Source organism: Pongo abelii, chromosome 14, assembly GCF_028885655.2.
Source record: "Pongo abelii isolate AG06213 chromosome 14, NHGRI_mPonAbe1-v2.0_pri, whole genome shotgun sequence".
Taxonomy (NCBI): domain Eukaryota; kingdom Metazoa; phylum Chordata; class Mammalia; order Primates; family Hominidae; genus Pongo; species Pongo abelii.
Genome location: NC_071999.2, coordinates 9187765 through 9207652, shown reverse-complemented (window position 1 = coordinate 9207652; position 19888 = coordinate 9187765).

Here is a 19888-nt window from a genome sequence, read left to right as displayed (position 1 = left end):
GAGTGCAATGGAATGTAATGTGGAATGGAATGGAAATGAATGTGGAATGGAAGGGAATGGAATGTAATGCAATGTGGAATGGAATGTGGAATGGAAAGTGGAATGGAATGGAATGGAATGTTGAATGCAATGTGGAATTGAAAGTGGAATGGAATGGAATTGAACATGGAATGGAAATTTTAATGGATTGGAATGGAATTTGGAATGGAAAAGAATGTAAAGTGAAATGGAGCGTGGAATGAAATTGAATGGAATCAGGAATGGAATGTGGAAAGGAATGGAAAGGAATGTGGCGTGAAACGGAATGGAATGTGGAATGGAATAGAATGGAATGGAATGGAATGTGGAATGCAATGGAATGGAATGGAATGGAATGTGGAATGTAACTTTGAATGGAATGGAACAGAATGTGGAATTGAATGTGGAATTGAATGGAGTGGAAAGTGGAATGGAATGAATCGGAATATGGAGCGGAATTGAATGGAATGGAATGTGAAACGCAATTGAATGGAATGGAATGGAATGAAATGTAGAATGGAATGGAATGGAATCGGGAATGCAAAGTGGAATGCAACGGAACGTGCCATGGATTGTGGAATGGAAAGTGGAATTGAATGGAATCGAATGTGGAATGCAATGTCGAATGGATGGGAATGGCATGTGGAATCAAATGGAATGGAATATTCAATACAATGCAATGGAATGGAATGGAATGTGGATTGGAATGCAATGGAATGTGGAATGGAATTCAACGGAAAGTGAAATGGAAATAGAATTTAATGTGGAAAGATATGGAATTTAATTTGGAACTGAATGGAATTGAATGTGGAATGGAACTTGGAATGGAATATATTGGAATGTGAAATAGAATGTGGAATGGAATGGAATGTGGAAAGGAATGGAGTGGAATGTGGAATGGAATGGAATGGAGTGGAATGCAATGTTGAATGGAAAGGAATGTGGAATGGAATGTGGAATGGAACATGGAATGGAACATGGAATGGAATGGAAAGGAAAGTGGAATGGAATGTGGAATGGAATGTGGAATGTAATGTGGAATGGAATGGAAAGGAATGGATTGGAATGGAATGTGGAATGGAATGGAATGGAATGTGGAGTCGAAAAATGGAATGTGGAACGGAATGTGGAATTGAATGTGGAATAGAGAATGGAGTGGAATGGAATGGAATGGAATGTGGAATGGAACGTGGAATGGGATGTGGAGTAGAATGTGGAATGGAATGGAATGGAATGCGGAATGAAATCGAACACAATGGTTAGGAATATGGAAAGGAATGGAATGGAACGTGGAATGGAACGTGCAATGGAACGTGGAATGGAAGGTGGAATGGAAAGTGGAATGGAATGGATTGGAACCTGGAATGGAATGTGGAATGGAATGTGGAATTGAATGGAATGAAATGTGGAAAGGAATATAATCGAATATGGAATGGAATGTGGATTGGAATGGACAGAAATTTGGAATGGAATGTGGAATGGAATGGAATGGAATGTGGAATGGAATGGACGGAATGTGGAAAGGAATCTGGAATGGAATGGAATGTTTAAAGGAATGTGGAATAGAATGTGAAATGGAAAGGGATGGAATGTGGAATGGAATGTGGTGGAATATGGAATGGAATGTGGAATGGAACTTGGACTGGAATGTGGAATGGAATGTGGAATGGAATGTAGAGTGGCATGTGGGATTGAACGAAATGGAACGTGGAATACAATGTGGAATGGATTGTTTAATGGAACGTGCTATGGAACGGAATGGAATGTGGAATGGAACGTGGAATGGAATGTGGACTGAATGGTGGAATGTAGTGAAATGGAATGTGTAATGGAACGTGAAATGGAGTGGAATGGAATGTGGAATGGAATGTAGAATGGAATGGAATGGATTGTGGAATGCATCGTGGAAATGAGTGGAATGGAATGTGTAATGGTCGTGGAATTGAATGGAACGGAACGTGGAATGGAACCTGGAATGGAACGTGGAATGGAATGTGCAATGGAAAGTGGAATGGAATGTGCAATGGAATGTGGAATGGAACGTGGAATGGAAAAGAATGGAAAGTGGGTTGGATCATGGAATGGAACGGAAAGGAACGTGGAATGGAATGTGGAATCAAATGTGGAACGGAACGTGGAATGGAATAGAAAATAACTTGGAATGGATCGTAGAATGGAATGTGGAATGGAACGTGGAATGGAATAGAATGGAATGTGGAGTGGAATGGAATGTGGAATGGAATGGAATGGAATGTGGAAAGAATGTGGAATGGAATGTGGAATACAATGGAATGGAATGTGGAATGGAATGTAGAATGGAAAATAGAATGGAAAGTAATGGAATGTGGAATGGAATGAGAAATGGAATGTGAAATGGAATGTGGAATGGAATGTGGAATGAAAAGTGGAATGCATCTTGGAATTGAATAGAATGGAACTTGGAATACAATATGGAATGGAATGGAAGGGAATGTGCAATGGAATGTGGACAGGAATGCAATGGAAAGTGGAACGGAATGGAATGAAATGCGGAATGGAATTTGGAATGGAACGTGGAATGGAAAGAAATGGAAAGTGGAATGGACCGTGTAATGGAACGTCGAATGAAACGTGGAATGGAAGGTGCAATGGAATGTGCAATGGAATGTGGAATGGAACGTTGTATGGAATGGAATGGAAAGTGGAATGTAACGTGGAATGGAATGTAAACGAACGTGGAATAGAATGTGCAATGCAATGTGGAATGGAACGTGGAATGGAATGGAAAGGAGCTTGGAATGGAATGCGTATTGGAATGTGTAGTGGAACGTAGACTTCATTGGAATGGAATGTGGAATGGAATGGACAGAAATTTGGAATGGAATGTGGAATGGAATGGAATGGAATGTGGAATGCAATGAATGGAATGTGGAAAGGAATCTGGAATGGAATGGAATGGAATGTTTAAAGGAATGTGGAATAGAATGTGGAATGGAATGGGATGGAATGTGGAATGGAATGTGATGGAATATGGAATGGAATGTGGAATGGAACTTGGACTGGAATGTGGAAGGGAATGTGGAATGGAATGTAGAGTTGCATGTGGAATTGAATGAATTGGAACGTGGAATACAATGTGGAATGGATTGTGGAATGGAACGTGCTATGGAACGGAATGGAATGTGGAATGGAATGTGGAATGGATCCTGGAATGGAGTGGAATGTAATGTGTAATGGAACGTGCAATGGAGTGGAATGGAAAGTGGAATGGAATGTGGAATGGAACGTGGAATGGAATATGGAATGGATTGTGGAATGAAGTGGAATGGAATGTGTAATGGAACGTGCAATGGAGTGGAATGGAATGTAGAATGGAATGGAATGGAATGTGGAATGGATCATGGAAAGGAGTGGAATGGAATGTGTAATGGACGTGGAATTGAATGGAACGGAACGTGGATTGGAACGTGGAATGGAACGTGGAATGGAATGTGCAATGGAAAGTGGAATGGAATGTGCAATGGAATGTGGAATGGAACGTGGAATGGAAACGAATGGAAAGTGGGGTGGATCGTGGAATGGAATGGAAAGGAACGTGGAATGGAATGTGGAATCGAATGTGGAAAGGAACGTGGAGTGGAATAGAATGTAACTTGGAATGGATCGTGGAATGTAATGTGGAATGGAACGTGGAATGGAATAGAATGGAATGTGGAATGGAATGTGGAATGGAATGGAATGGAATGTGGAATGGAATGTGGAAAGAATGTGGAATGGAATGTGGAATACAACGGAATGGAATGTGGAATGATATGTGGAATGGAAAATAGAATGGAAAGTAATGGAATGTGGAATGGAATGAGAAATGGAATGTGGAATGGAATGTGGAATGAAAAGTGGAATGCATCTTGGAATTGAATAGAATGGAACTTGGAATACAATGTGGAATGGAATGGAAGGGAATGTGCAATGGAATGTGGACAGGAATGCAAAGGAATGTGGAACAGAATGGAATAGAATGTGGAATGGAATTTGGAATGGAACGTGGAATGGAAAGAAATGGAAAGTGGATTGGAACGTGTAATGGAACATCGAATGAAACGTGGAATGGAACACGGAATGGAATGTGCAATGGAATGTGGAATGGAACGTTGTATGGAATGGAATGGAAAGTGGAATGCAACGTGGAATGGAATGTAAACGAACGTGGAATAGAATGTGCAATGCAATGTGGAATGGAACGTTGAATGGAATGGAAAGGAACTTGGAATGGAATGCGGATTGGAATGCGTAGTGGAACGTAGACTTCATTGGAATGTAATGTGGAATGGAATGTGGAATGGAATGTAAATTGGAATGTGCAATGGAATGTGCAATTGAATGTGGAATGGAATGTGGAATGGAATGGAATGGAAAGTGGGGTGGAACGTGGAATGCAACGAAAGGAAAGTGGAATGGAATGTGGAGTGGAATGTGGAACGGCACGTGGAATGGAATGGAAAGGAATGTGGAATGGAACGTGGAATGGAATATGGAATGGAACTTGGAATGTAATGGAATGGAATATGGAATGGAACGTGGAATGGAATGGAATGCAATGTGGAGTGGAATGTGGAATTGAATGGAATGGAATGAGGAAGGCAATATGGAATGGAATGTGGGATTGAATGTGGAACGGAATGGAATGGAATGTGGAATGGAATGTGCAATGGAATGGAAAGGAATGTGGAACGGAACCTGGAATGGAATGGAATGGAATGTGGAAAGGAATGTGGAATGGAAATTAGAGTGGCATGTGGAATTGAACGGAATGGAAGGTGGAATGGAATGTGGAATGGAACGTGTTATGGAACCGAATGGAATGTGTAATGAACGTGGAATGGAATGTGGAATTGAATGTTGATTGGAATGGAATGGAATGTGGGATGGAAGGTGGAATGGACCGTGGAATGGTAAGTGGAATGGAATGGAATGGAACTTGGAATTGAATTTGGAACGGAATGTAGAATAGGAAATGTAATGGAATGTGGAATGGAATATTCAATGGAAAGGAATGGAATGTGGAAAGAATGCAATGGAATGTGGAATGGAATGGAATGGAATGTGGCCTGGGATGGTATGGAAAGGAATGGAATGTGGAATGGATTGGAATGGAACCTGGAATAGAATAGGGAATGGAATGGAATGCAATGCAAAATGGAATGCAGTGGAAGGGTATGGAATGTGGAATGGAATAGTATGCAATGTGGATTGGAATGGAATGGAACGTGGAATGGAATGTGAAACGGAACGTGGAATGGAATGTGAAATAGAATGTGGAATGGAAATCAATGGAATGTGCAATGGAATGAAATGGAATGTGTAATGGAATGGAATGGAATGTGGAATTGAATGTGGAATGGAATGGAATGGAATCTAGACATTCCATTACACATTCCTTTCCATTACATTCCACGTTTATTCCCTCATTCCATTCCACGTTCCACTCCATTGCATTCCACATTCCATTCCTCGTTCCATTCCACGTTCCATTCCTCAATCCATTCTAACTTCCATTCCATTCCATTCCACATTCCATTCGATTCTATTCCACTTTCCATTCCATATTCCACTCCTTTATATTCCAAATTTCATTACACGTTCCATTCCACTCCATTCCACGTTCCAATCCTTAATACATTACACATTCCATTCCATTCCATTCCACATTAAATTCCACATTCCGTTCATTGTTCCATTCCATTCCATTCCACATTCCATTCCACATTCCATTCCATTCCATTTCACTTCCCGTTCCACATTCCACTCCATTACATTCCAATTTCCTTTCCATTCTATTCCACTCCATTCCTCATTCCATAACACATTACATTACATTACATTCTACGTTCCATTCCATTCCATTCCACGTTCCATTTCACATAGCATTCCATTCCTTTCCACATTCCATTGCATATTCTATTCCATTCCATGACACTCGATTCCACATTCCATTCCATTCCATTCCTTTGCATTTCACATTCCATTCCAGTCCATTCCATTCGACATTCCATTCCATTCCACATTCCATTCCATTCCATTCCACATTCCATTCCATTCCATTCCACATTCCATTCCACATTCCATTCCACTTTCCATTCCATCCCATTCCAGGTTCCGTTCCACATTGTACACCATTCCATTCTACATTCCATTCCTTTCCATTCCACATTAAATACCATTCCATTCCACATTCCATTCTATTTCCATTTCACAATGCATTCTATTTCCATTTCAAATTCCATTCCATTCCACATTCCATTCTATTTCCATTTCACAATGCATTCTATTTCCATTTCAAATTCCATTCCATTCCACATTCCATTCCTCTTTCCATTCCATTATATTCCACATTCCATTCCACATTCATTTCCATTCCATTCCACATTCTATTCCATTCCACTTTACAATCAATTCCTTCCTTTCCATTCCACATTCCATTCCAGGTTCCATCCCACTCCATTCCACCTTCCATACTATTCCACTCCACGTTCCATTCCATTCCATTCCACATTCCTTTCCATTCCATGCCACATTCCATTCCATTCCATGCCACATTCCATTCCATTCAATTCCACATTCCATTACATTCCACTCCACATTTCATTCCATTCCATAGCATTCCAAATTCCATTCCCCATTCCATTCCCTTCCATTCCACATTCCATTGCATTAAATTCCACACTCCATTCCATTGCAAACCTCGTTCCACTCTATTCAAATCCACATTCCATTGCATTCCAGTCCAATTTCCATTCCTTCCCTTTCCACATTCCATTCCATTTCACTTTCCATTCCATTCCATTCCACATTTCCATCCATTCCGTTCCACATTCCATTCCATTCCATTCCACAGTCCATTCCATTCCACATTCCGTCATATTTCATCCCTTACACATTCCAATCCACATTCCATTCCATTCCACATTCCATTCCATTCCACATTCCATTCCATTCCATTCCATTGGGCATTCCATTCCGTTTCACTTTACATTCCATTCCATACCACATTCCATTCCATTGCATTCCACATTCCATTCCATTCCATTCCGTTATACATTCCATTCCTCTTTCCATTCAATATCAAATTTCTTTCCTTTCCATTCCATTCCACATTCCATTCCATTCCATTCCATTCCACCCCACATTCCTTTCCATTCCATTCCATATTCCATTCCATTCCACTCCATGTTCCATTACATTCCACTCCACATTCCTTTCCTTTCCACTACCTTCCATTCCACATTAGATTCCATTCCATTTCATTGCACATTCCATTCAATTCTATTCCACATTCCATTCCATTCCATTCCATTCCACATTGAATTCCATATTCCATTCAATTCCATTCCAAATTCCATTCCATTCCATTCCATATTCCATTCCATTCCATTCCATTCCACTTTCCATTCCATTATATTGCATTCCACATTCTATTCCATTCCACTCAACTTTGCATTCCACATTCCATTCCACTTTCCATTCCATTCGTTTCCACATTCCATTCCATTCCACTCCATTCCACATTCCATTCCATTCCATTTCACCATCCATTCCATTCCATTACGCATTCGATTCCAAATTCCGTGCCACATTCCATTCCTTTCCATTCCACATTCCATTGCACATTCCATTCCACACCATTCCATTCTACATTCCATTCCATTCCATTCCACATTCCATTCCATTCCATATTCTACTCCACATTTCAATCCACTTTCCATGCCACATTCCATTCCATTCCATTCCACATTGTATTCCACATTCAATTCCACATTCCATGCCACATTCAATTCCACTGCATTCCACAATCTATTCCTCATTCTATTAGACATTCCATTCCACATTCCATTCCATTCCATTCCACGTTCCATTTCATAAGCCATTCAATTCTATTCCCCTTTCCATTCCACGTTCCATTACATTCCATTCCACGTTCCATTCCCCTTTCCAATCAACTTTCCGTTCCACATTTCATTCCATGTTCCATTCCATTCCATTCAGTTTCATTCCACATTCCTTTCCTTCCCATTCCGCGTTACATTCCATTCCATTCCATTCCATTCCACATTCCATTCCTTTGCATTCCATATTCCATTCCTTTCCATTCTACTTTCCGTTCCTTTCCATTCCACATTCCATTCCATATTCCAGTCCATTCCATTGCACAATCCATTCCACACTTCTTTCCATTCCATACCGCATTCCATTTCACATTCCATTCCATTTCATTCCACATTCAATTACACATTGAATTCGACATTCCATTTCATTCCATTCCACCGTCAATTCCATTCCATTCCAACATTACCTTCCATTGCATTCCATTTCAAATTCCATTCCATTACATTCCACATCCCACTCCATTCTTTGAATTCCAAATTCCATTCCATTCCACATTCCATTAGATTCCATTCCATTCCACATTCCATTTCATTCAATTCCACATTCAATTCCATTCCATTCCATTCCACATTCCATTCCATTCCATCCCATTCCACATTCCACACCACATTGCATTGCATTCCAATCCGCATTCCATTCCACATTCCATTCCATTCCTTTCCACATTCCGTGCCATTCCATTCCACATTCCATTCCACATTCCGTTTCATTCCATTCCACATTCCGTGCCATTCCTTTCCACTTTCCATTCCAAATTCCATTCAACATACCTTTCCACATTCTAGTCCACATTCCATTCCATTGCATTTCATTCCAAATTGCACACCACATTCCATTCCATTCCATTTCCCATCCCATTCCACATTCTATTCCTTTCCATTCCACTTTCCGTACCATTCCATTCCACATTCCATTCTACATTCCATTCCACAATCCATTCCACGTTCCATTCCATTGCGTTCAACATCCCATTCCGCATTCCATTCTATTTCATTCCACATTGATTGCCATTCCATTCCATATTCCATTCCACAGTCCATTCCACATTCCAATCCATTCCAGTGCATTGCATTCCAAATTCCATTCCATTCCATTCCACATTCCATTCCATTCCATTCCACTTTGCATTCCATTCCATTCCACATTCCATTCCACATTCCATTACTTTCCAATCCACATTCTGTTACATTCCATTTCCATTCAAAAATCCACACTCCATTCAAAATTCCATTCCATTCAATTTCAGTTTATATTCCACATTGCATGCGGCATTCCATTCCATTCCATTCCACATTCCATTTGTCATTCCATTCCATTCCATTCCACATTGTATTCCACTTTCCATTCCATTACATTCCACATTACTTTCCACATTAAATTCCACATTCCCTACTTCTGTCCATTGCATTGCATTCCAAATTCCATTCCACATTCCATTCCATTCCACATTCCACTCCACATTACATTCCAGACTTCATTTCATTCCTTTCCACATTCCATTCCACATTCCATTCCACATTCCCTTCCACATTCCATTCCATTCCATTCCACATTCCATTCCACATTGCATTCCATTCCATTCCACATTCCATTCCACATTCCATTCCATTCCATTCCACTTTCCATTCCACATTCCATTCCAGCTTCTATTCCATTCCATTCCACGTTTCATTCCACCTTCCATTGCACATTCCATTCCATTCCACACCATTCCAGTCCACATTCCATTCCATTTCATTCCCCATTCAATTCCATTCCTTTCAACATTCCTTTCCTTTACATTCAACATTCCATTCCACATTACATTCCACTTTTTATTCCATATTGGCTTCCACATTCAAATGCACGTTCCATTCCGTTACCTTCTACTTTCCATTCCACGATCAATTCCAAATTCCATTCTGCATTCCAATCCCTTACATACCATGTTCCATTCCACTTTCCATTCTATTCCATTCCACACTCCATTCCACATTCCATTCCACATTCTATTCCTTTCCACATTCCATTCCACGTTCCATTCCACGTTCCATTGGATTTCATTCCATGATCCATTCCACATTCCTTTCCATTCCATTAAACTTTCCATTCCACATTCCATTCCGCTTTACATTCCACATTACATTCCTTTCCATTCCACATTCCATTCCACATTCCATTCCATTCCCTTCCACATTCCATTCCATTACACTCCACATTTCATTCCACGTTCCCTTCCATTCCATTTCACATTCTATTCCAAGTTCCTTTCCAATAAATTCCACGTTCCATTCCACGTTTCATTCCACATTCCCTTCCACATTCCATTCCACATTCCAATTCATTCCATTCCACATTCCATTCCATTCGTTTCCACATTCCATTCTCATTCCATTGCATTCCATTCTGCATTCTATTCCACATTCGACTCCATTCCATTCCACATTTCATACAACAATCCATTCCATTCCATTCCACATTCCATTCCACATTCCATTCCTCTTTCCATTCCATGATCCATTTACACGTTCCATTCGACATTGCATTCCAATAAATTTCACGTTCCATATCATTCCGTTCCACATTCCATTCCACATTCCATTTCACATTCCCTTCCACATTCTATTTCACTTTATATTCCATTCCATTCCATTTGATTCCACATTCCGTTGCATTCTGTTGCACATTCCATTCCGTTCCATTCCACGTTCCATTCCACATTCAATTCCACATTCCATTCCTTTCCATTCTATTCCAAATTTCATTCTATTCCATTAAACAATCCATTCCACATTCCATTCAATTCAACATTACATTCAATTCCATTCCGCATTCCATTCTATTCCATTCCATTCCATTCAACATTACATTCAATTGCATTCCGCATTCCATTCCATTCCATTCCATTCCATTCCACATTCCACTCCACTCCATTCCATTCCACCTTCCTTTCACTTCCATTCCACATTCCATTCCATTCCACCTTCCATTCCACGATCCATTCCATTCCACGTTCCATTCCACTTTCCATTCCATTCCATTCAACGTTCCATTCCACTCCATTCAACGTTCCATTCCACTTTCCATTCCACGTTGCATTCCACATTGCATTCCAACTTCCTTTCCATAGCATTCCAGATTCCATTCCACGTTCCATTCCATTCCATTCCACGTTCCATTCCACGTTGCATTCCTTTCCATTCCCTATTCCATTTCATTCCATTCCACATTCCATTCCACATTCCATTCCATTTAATTCCACATTCAATTCCACTTTCCATTACACATTGCATTCCAAGATCCATTCCGTTCATTTCCACAATCCATTCCATTCCATTCCACGTTCCATTCCACGTTCCATTCCACATTCCATTCCACAACCCAATCCAAGTTGCATTCCATTCTTTTCATGTTCCATTCCACTTTCCATTCAATTCCATTCCACATTCCAATCCACATTCTATTCCACATTCTATTCCTCGTTCCATTCCATTATCAATTCCACATTCCATTCCACATTCCATCCCATTCCATTCCACTTTTCTTTCCAGATTCCTTTCCAAATTCCATTCCACATTCCATTCCACATTCCATTCCATTACATTCCACGTTCCATTCCAGATTCCATTCCATTCCATTCCATTCAATTCCATTCCATTACACATTCCATTCCATTCTTTCAAAATTCCATTCCACATTTCATTCCATTCCATTCCACCTTCCATTCCACATTCCATTCCAAATTTCATTCCATTCCATGCCACATTTCATTCCATTCCATTCGATTCCATTCCTCATTCCATTACACATTCCATTAAATTCTATTCCACATTCCATTCCACATTCCAGTACATTCCATTGCATATTCCATTCCGTTCAAAGACACATTTCATTCCAGATTTCATTCCATTCCATTCCGCATTACATTCCACATTCCATTCCACATTCCTTTCCATATTCCATTCCATTCCATTGAACATTCCCTTACACATTCCATTCCATTCCATTCCGCATTGCATTCCATTCCATTCCATTCCATTGCACGTTGCATTCCACATTCCATTCCATTCCATTCCACGTTGCATTCCACTTTTCATTCGACATTCCATTCCATTCCATTCCATTCCACATTCAATTCCATTTCATTCCACATTACATTCCACATTCCATTGCATTCCATTCCATTCCACGTTCCAATCCTTTCCGTTCCTCATTACATTCCACATTCCATTCTCCAATCTATTCCACATTCCATTCCATTCCACGTTCCATTCCCATTCCATTCCACATTCCATTGCACAGTCCATTCCACATTGCATTCCATTCCACGTTCCATTCCACATTTCATTCCACATTCCATTCCATTCCACACTCAATTCCATATTCCATTCCACATTCCATTCCGTTCCATTCCACATTGCATTCCACATTCCATGCCACTTTCAATTCCACATTCCATTCCACGCTCCGTTCAACGATCCATTTCACGTTCCATTCCATTCCATTACATGTTCCATTCCACATTCCTTTCCATTCCATTCCAAGTTCCATTCCACTTTCCACGTTCCATTCCATTAAATTCCATGTTCCATTCCACGTTCAATACCACGTCCCATTCCATTACATTCCACGTTATATTCCACATTCCATGGCATTCCATTCTGAGTTTCATTCCGTACTCCATTCCATATTCCATTGCACATTCCATTTCATTCATTTTCACATTCCATTCCACAATCCGTTCCATATTCCATTCTACTTTCCATTCTGCATTCCATTAAAGTCCATTCCACATTCCATTCCACAATACATTAAATTCCATTCCACACTCAATTCCTCATTCCATTCCACATTCCATTCCGTAACTTTCCACACTCCATTTCACTTTCCATTCCACATGCCATTCAACATTCCATTAAATTCCATTCCACTTTCCATTCCATTCAGTTCCATTCCGTTACGCTTTCCATTCCACATTCCATTCCATTCCATTCCACTTTCCATTCCATACTCAGTTTCACATTCCATTCCACATTGCATTCCATTCCATTCCACTTTCCATTACACACTCAGTTTCACATTCCATTCCACATTCCTTTCCATTCCATTCCACGTTCCATTACACACTCTGCTTCACATTCCATTCCACATTCCTTTCCATTCCATTCCACTTTCCATTCCACATTGTATTCCACATTCCATTCCACATTACTTTCCTTTCCATTCCACGTTACATTCCACTTTCCATTCCATTCCTTTTCACATTCCATTCCACATTCCCTTCCATTCCATTTCACATTCTATTCCAAGCTCCATTCCATTAAATTCCTCGTTCCATTCCACGTTTCATTCCACATTCAATTCCACATTCCATTCCACATTCCATTGCGTTCCATTCCACAATCCATTTCACATTCCCATCCGTTACATTCCACATTCCTTTCCACATTCCATTCCATTGCACTTTTCATTCCACATTACTTTCCACATTCCATTCCACATTACATTCCACATTCCATTCCACATTCCATTCTATTTCACATTCCATTCCGCAGTACATTCCATTCCATTCCATTCCATTCCATTCCACTTTCCATTCCACACTCATTTCACATTCCAATCCCTTCATTTCTACATTCCATTCCACATTCCATTCCATTTTATTGCACATTTCTTTCCACATTCCATTGCTCATAACATTTCACATTCCATTCCATTCCATTGCAGATTCCATTCCGCATTCCATTCTTTTCCGTTCCATTCCGCAGCATTCCACATTCCATTCCACATTCCATTCCATGATCCGTTCCTTGTTCCAGTCCATTCCATTCCACTTTGCATACTATTCCTTTCCATATTCCATACCATTCCTTTGCATTAAATTACACCTTCAATTCCATTCCATTCCCTATTCTATTCAATGTTCCATTCCAATCCATTCAACTTTCCCTTCCATTCCATACCATTCCAGTCCATATTCAATTGCATTCCATGCCACATTCCATTCCATTCCTTTCCACATTCCATTCGTTTCCATTGAACATTCCATTCCACATTCCAGTCCACATTCCATTCCATTCCATTCCAAATTCCATTCCACATTCCATTATATTCCATTCCACATTCTATTCCACTTTCCTTTCCACATTCCATTCCATTCCATTCCAGATTCCTTTCCAGATTCCTTTCCATTCCATTCCACATTCAATGCCACATTCCATTCCACATTCCCTTCCACATTCCATTCCATTCAATTCCACATTCCATTCCACATTCCATTACTTTCCATTCCACGTTCCATTCCATATTCCATTCCATCCCATTCCAAGTTCCATTCCACATTCCTTTCCATTTTCCATTCCACGTTCTTTTCCTTTCCATTCCACATTCCGTTCCACATTCCATTTCGCATTCCATTCCACGTTCTTTTCGTTGCATTCCACCTTCCACCCCACTTTCCATTCCATTCCATTCCACGTTCCACTCCACAATCCATTGAACATTCCATTGCACATTCCATTCCACATTCCATTTCACATTCCATTCCACGTTCCATTACATGTTCCATTCCATTCCATTTCACGGTCCATTACAGATTCCATTCCATTCCATTCCACGATCCCTTCCACATTCCATTCCATTCGACTTTCGATTCCACATTCCATTCCATTCGATTCCACGATCCATTCCATATTCCATACCAAGTTCCATTCCACATTCCATTCCACTCCTTTGCAACATCCATTCCACATCCCATTTCACTTTCCATTCCACATTTCATTCCGTTCCATAGTACGTTCCATTGCACATTCCATTCCACATTCCATTCCACCTTCCATTAGGTTCAATTCCACATGCCACTCCACATTCCATTCCACATTCCTGTCAACATTCCATTCCATTCTATTCCACATTCAATTCCACATTCCATTCCAATCCATTCCACATTCTATTCCACATTCCTTTCCATATTCCATTACATTCCATTCCAGATTCCTTTCCACATTCGTTTCCATTCCATTCCACATTTCATTGCACATTCCATTCCATTCCATTCCACATTGCATTCCACATTCCATTCCACATTCCCTTCCACATTCCTTTCCATTCCATTCCATATTCCATTCCACATTCCATTGCATTACAATCCACATTCCATTCCACATTCCATTCCATTCCACTCCCCTTTCCATTCCACATTCCCTTCCACATTCCATTCCATATTCCCTTCCACATTCCATTTCATTCCATTCCACTTTCCATTACACATTCCTTTCTATTCCATTCCACCTTACATTCCACATTCCATTCCTCATTCCCTTCCACATTCTATTCCATTCCATTCCACATTCCAATCCATTCCATTCCACATTCCATTCCACATTCGATTACATTCCTTTCCACATTCCATTCCATTCCATTCCACATTCCATTCCATTCCATTCCACATTCCATTCCACATTCCATTCCATTCTATTCATCATTCCATTCCACATTCCATTCCATTCCATTACATTCCACTTTCCGCTCCATACCATTCCACGTTCCAATCCATTCCATTCCATTCCACTTTACTTTCCTTTCCATTCCACATTCCATTCCATTCCCTTCCATTCCATTCTGCATTCCATAAAATTCCATTCCATTCCGCATTGCATTTGTTTCCATTTCACATGCCATTCCATTTCATTCCACATTCAATTCCATTCCGGATTCCATTCCCTTCCATTTCACATTCCATTCCACGTTCCATTCCTTTCCATTCCACCTTACTTTCCACATTACATTCCACGTTCCATTGCGCCTTCCATTCCACTTTCCATTCCACGTTCCATTCCATTCCATTCCACGGTCCATTCCACTTTTCATTCCACATTCCATTGCACATTCCTTTCCACCTTCCATTGCATTCCATTCCACGTTCCATTCCACCTTCCATTCCATTCTATTCCACGTTCCATTCCACATTGAATTCCACATTCTATTCCATGCTCCATTCCACATTCCATTCCACGTTCCATTCCACGATCCATTCCAAGTTCTGTTCGATGTTCCATTCCATTCCATTCCACGTTCCATTAGACATTCCATTGCATTCCTTTTGAAACTCTATTCCACACTCCATTCCACTTTCCATTCCACCTTCCATTCCATTCCATTCCACATTGCATTCCACAATCCATTCCATATTCCATTCCACTTTCCCGTCCACATTCCATTAAAGTCCATTGCACATTCTATTGCACATTGCATTCCATTCCATTCCACACTCCATTCCACATTCAATCCCACATTCCATTCCACATTCCATTCCACATTCCATTGCACTTTGCATTCCACTTTCCAATCCACGTTCCATTCTAATTCATTCCTTCTTCCATTCCACATTCCATTCCATTCCATTACACTTTCTATTCCATATTCCACTCCACATACCATACCACATTTCATTCTGTTCCATTAAACATTCCATTCCACATTCCATTCAACATTCCTATCAATTCCATTCCACATTCCATTCCACATTCCATTCCATTCCATTCCACATTTCGTTCCACATTCCATTTGACAATCCATTCCACAATCCGTTCCGCATTCCATTCCATTCCATTCCATTCCATTCCTTTTTGCATTCCATTCCGTTCCATTCCACATTCCATTCCATTCCATTCCTAATTCCATTCCACATACCATTCCACATTCCATTCCATTTCATTCCTGTCCATTCCACATTAAATTTCACATTCCAAATTCCATTCCACGTTCCATTGCACGTTGCATTCCATTCCATTCCACATTGCATTCAATTCCATTCCACATTCCATACCATTGAATTCCATTCCATTTTGCTTTCCATTCCATTCCAATCCACATTCTATTCCAGATTCAATTACATTACATTCCACATTTAATTCCACATGCCATTCCATTCCATTCCACATTCCATTGCATTCGATTCCTTTCCGCATTCCATTCCATTGCATTCCACATTCTTTCCCCATTTCATTGCATTCCATTCCACATTCAATTCCATATTCCATTCCATTCCACATTCAATTCCATATTCCATTCCATTCCATTCCATATTCCTTTCCATTACATTGATCATTGCATTATTTCCATTCCACATTCCTTTCCACATTCCTTTCCATTCCATTCCTCATTTCATTCCACATTCCATTCCACATTCCATTCCATTCCATTCCATTACATTCTGCATTGCATTCCATTGCACTCCACATTGCATTCCACATTCCATTCCATTCCATTCCTGTCCATTTCACATTTAATTACACATTCCACATTCCGTTCCATGGTCCATTCCATGTTCCATGCCATTACATTCCACATTGCATTCCATTCCATTCCAGTTTCCATACCATTCCATTACATTGTGCATTCCATTCAATTCCCTTCCACATTGTATTCCAGATTCAATTCCATTAGATTCCACATTAAATTCTACATTGCATTTCGTTCAATTCCACATGCCACTCCGCATTCCATTCCACATTCCAGTACACTTTCCATTCCAATCCATTCCACATTCCATTCCACTTTCCATCCCATTCCATTCCACATTCTATTCCACATTCCCTTCCACATTCCATTCCATTCCATTCCAGATTCCTTTCCACATTCCAATCCATTCCATTCCACATTCCATTACACATTCCATTCCATTCCATTCCACATTGATTCCACATTCCATTCCATTCCATTCCACATTCCATTCCACATTCCATTCCATTCCACTTTCCATTCTACATTCGATTATACTCCTTTCCACATTCCATTGCATTCCATTCCACGTTCCTTTCACATTACATTCCACGTTCTATTCCATTCCATTCCACATTGCATTCTGTGTTCCATTCCACGTTCCGTTACACGTTCCATTCCAGCTTCCATTCCACGTTCTATTCCACCTTCCATTCCACGTTCCATTCCACTTTCCATTCCACATTCCATTAAACGTTGTATTCCATCCTATTCCGCGTTCCATTCCACCTTCCATTAGACATTGCATTCCATTCCTTTCGATTCCATTCCAGTCCACATTCCATTCCATGCCATTCCACATTCCATTCTATTCCATTCCACATTCCATTTCATTCCATCCCACGTTCTATTTCATTCCATTTCATATTCCATTCCACATTCCATTTCACATTCCATTCCATTCCATTCCATTGCTTCCACATTCTATTCCATTCCAATCCACATTCCATTCCATTCCATTCCAGTTTCCATTCCATTCCACATTCCATTCCAATCAATTCAACACTCGATTCCTTTCCATTCCACATTCCATTCCACCTTCCATTCCATTAAATTCTATTTCACATTCCATTCCACTTCATTCAACATTCCATTCCACATTCCATTCCATTTGATTTCACATTCCATTCCACCTTGCATTCCATTCCATTTCACATTCGATTCCATTCCATTCCACATTCCATTCCATTCCATTCCAAATTCCATTCCATTCCATTCCACATTCCAAAGCTTTCCATTCCACATTCCATTCCACCTTCCATTCCATTCCATTCTATTCCACATTCCATTCCATTCCATTCTATTTCACATTCCATTCCATTCTATTACACTTTCCACTCCATTCCATTTCAGATTCCATTCCACATTCCATTCCACGTTCCTCTCGACGATCCATTGCATTCCATGCCTCATTCCATTCCATTCCACATTCCATTCCATATTCCATTCCATTGCACTCTACTTTCCTTTCCATTCCATTGCACATTCCATTCCACAATCCATTCCATTCCATTGCACATTCCTTTCCACCTTCCATTAAGCGTTCCATTCCACCTTCCTTTCCATTCCATTCCATATTCCATTCCATTCCATTCCCCATTCCATTTCATTCCATTCCACATTCCATTCCACATTTCTTTCCATTCCATTATACATTCCATTCCACGTTCCATTCCAAGTTCCATTCCATTCCATTCCATGTTCCATTCCATTCCATTCCACGATCCATTTCATTCCATTCCATGTTCCTTTCCACATTCCATTTCACATTCCATTCCATCTTCCATTCCATTCCATTCCATTCCATTCCACATTCAATTCGATTTCCTTCCCCTTTGCATTCCATTCAATACTGCATTCCATTCCATTCCATTACATTCTATTCCACATTCCATTCCATTCATTTCCACGTTCCTTTCCATTCCATTACTTTCCATTCCACTACTTTCCATTCCACTTACCATTCCATACCATTCTGCATTCCATTCCTTTCCATTCTATTACACTTTCCATTCCTTTCCTTTCCATATTCCATTCCATTCTATTCCATTCCATTCCATATTCCATAAAATTCCATTCCATTCCACATTCCATTCCTTTCCATTGCACATTCCATTCCCTTTCATTCCATTCCATTCCATTCCATTCCATTCCATTCCACATTCCTTTCCACATTCCATTCCTTTCCATTCCACATTGCATTCCCTTCCATTACACATTCCATTCCACCTTCCATACCATACCTTTCCACATTCCATTCCACATTCCATTCCACTTTCCATTCCACGTTCCATTCCACGTTCCATTCCATTCCATTCCACATTCCCTACAATTCCATTCCATTGTATTCCATTCCGGATTCTATTCCATGCCAATCCACATTCTATTCCACATTTCTTTCTTTCCACTCCACATTACATTCAACATTACATTCCATGTTTCATTCCATGTTCCTTGCCACGTTCCTTTCCACGTTCCATTCCATTCCATTCCACGTACCATTCCACATTCAATTCCATTCCATTCCACGTTCCATTCAATGTTCCATTCCACATTCCATTCCACGCTCCATTCCACATTCCATTCCACATTCCATTCCATGTTCCATTGCAAGTTTCATTCCACATTCCCTTCCATTCGATTCCTTTAAACTTTCCAATCCACATTCCATTCAATTACTTTCCAC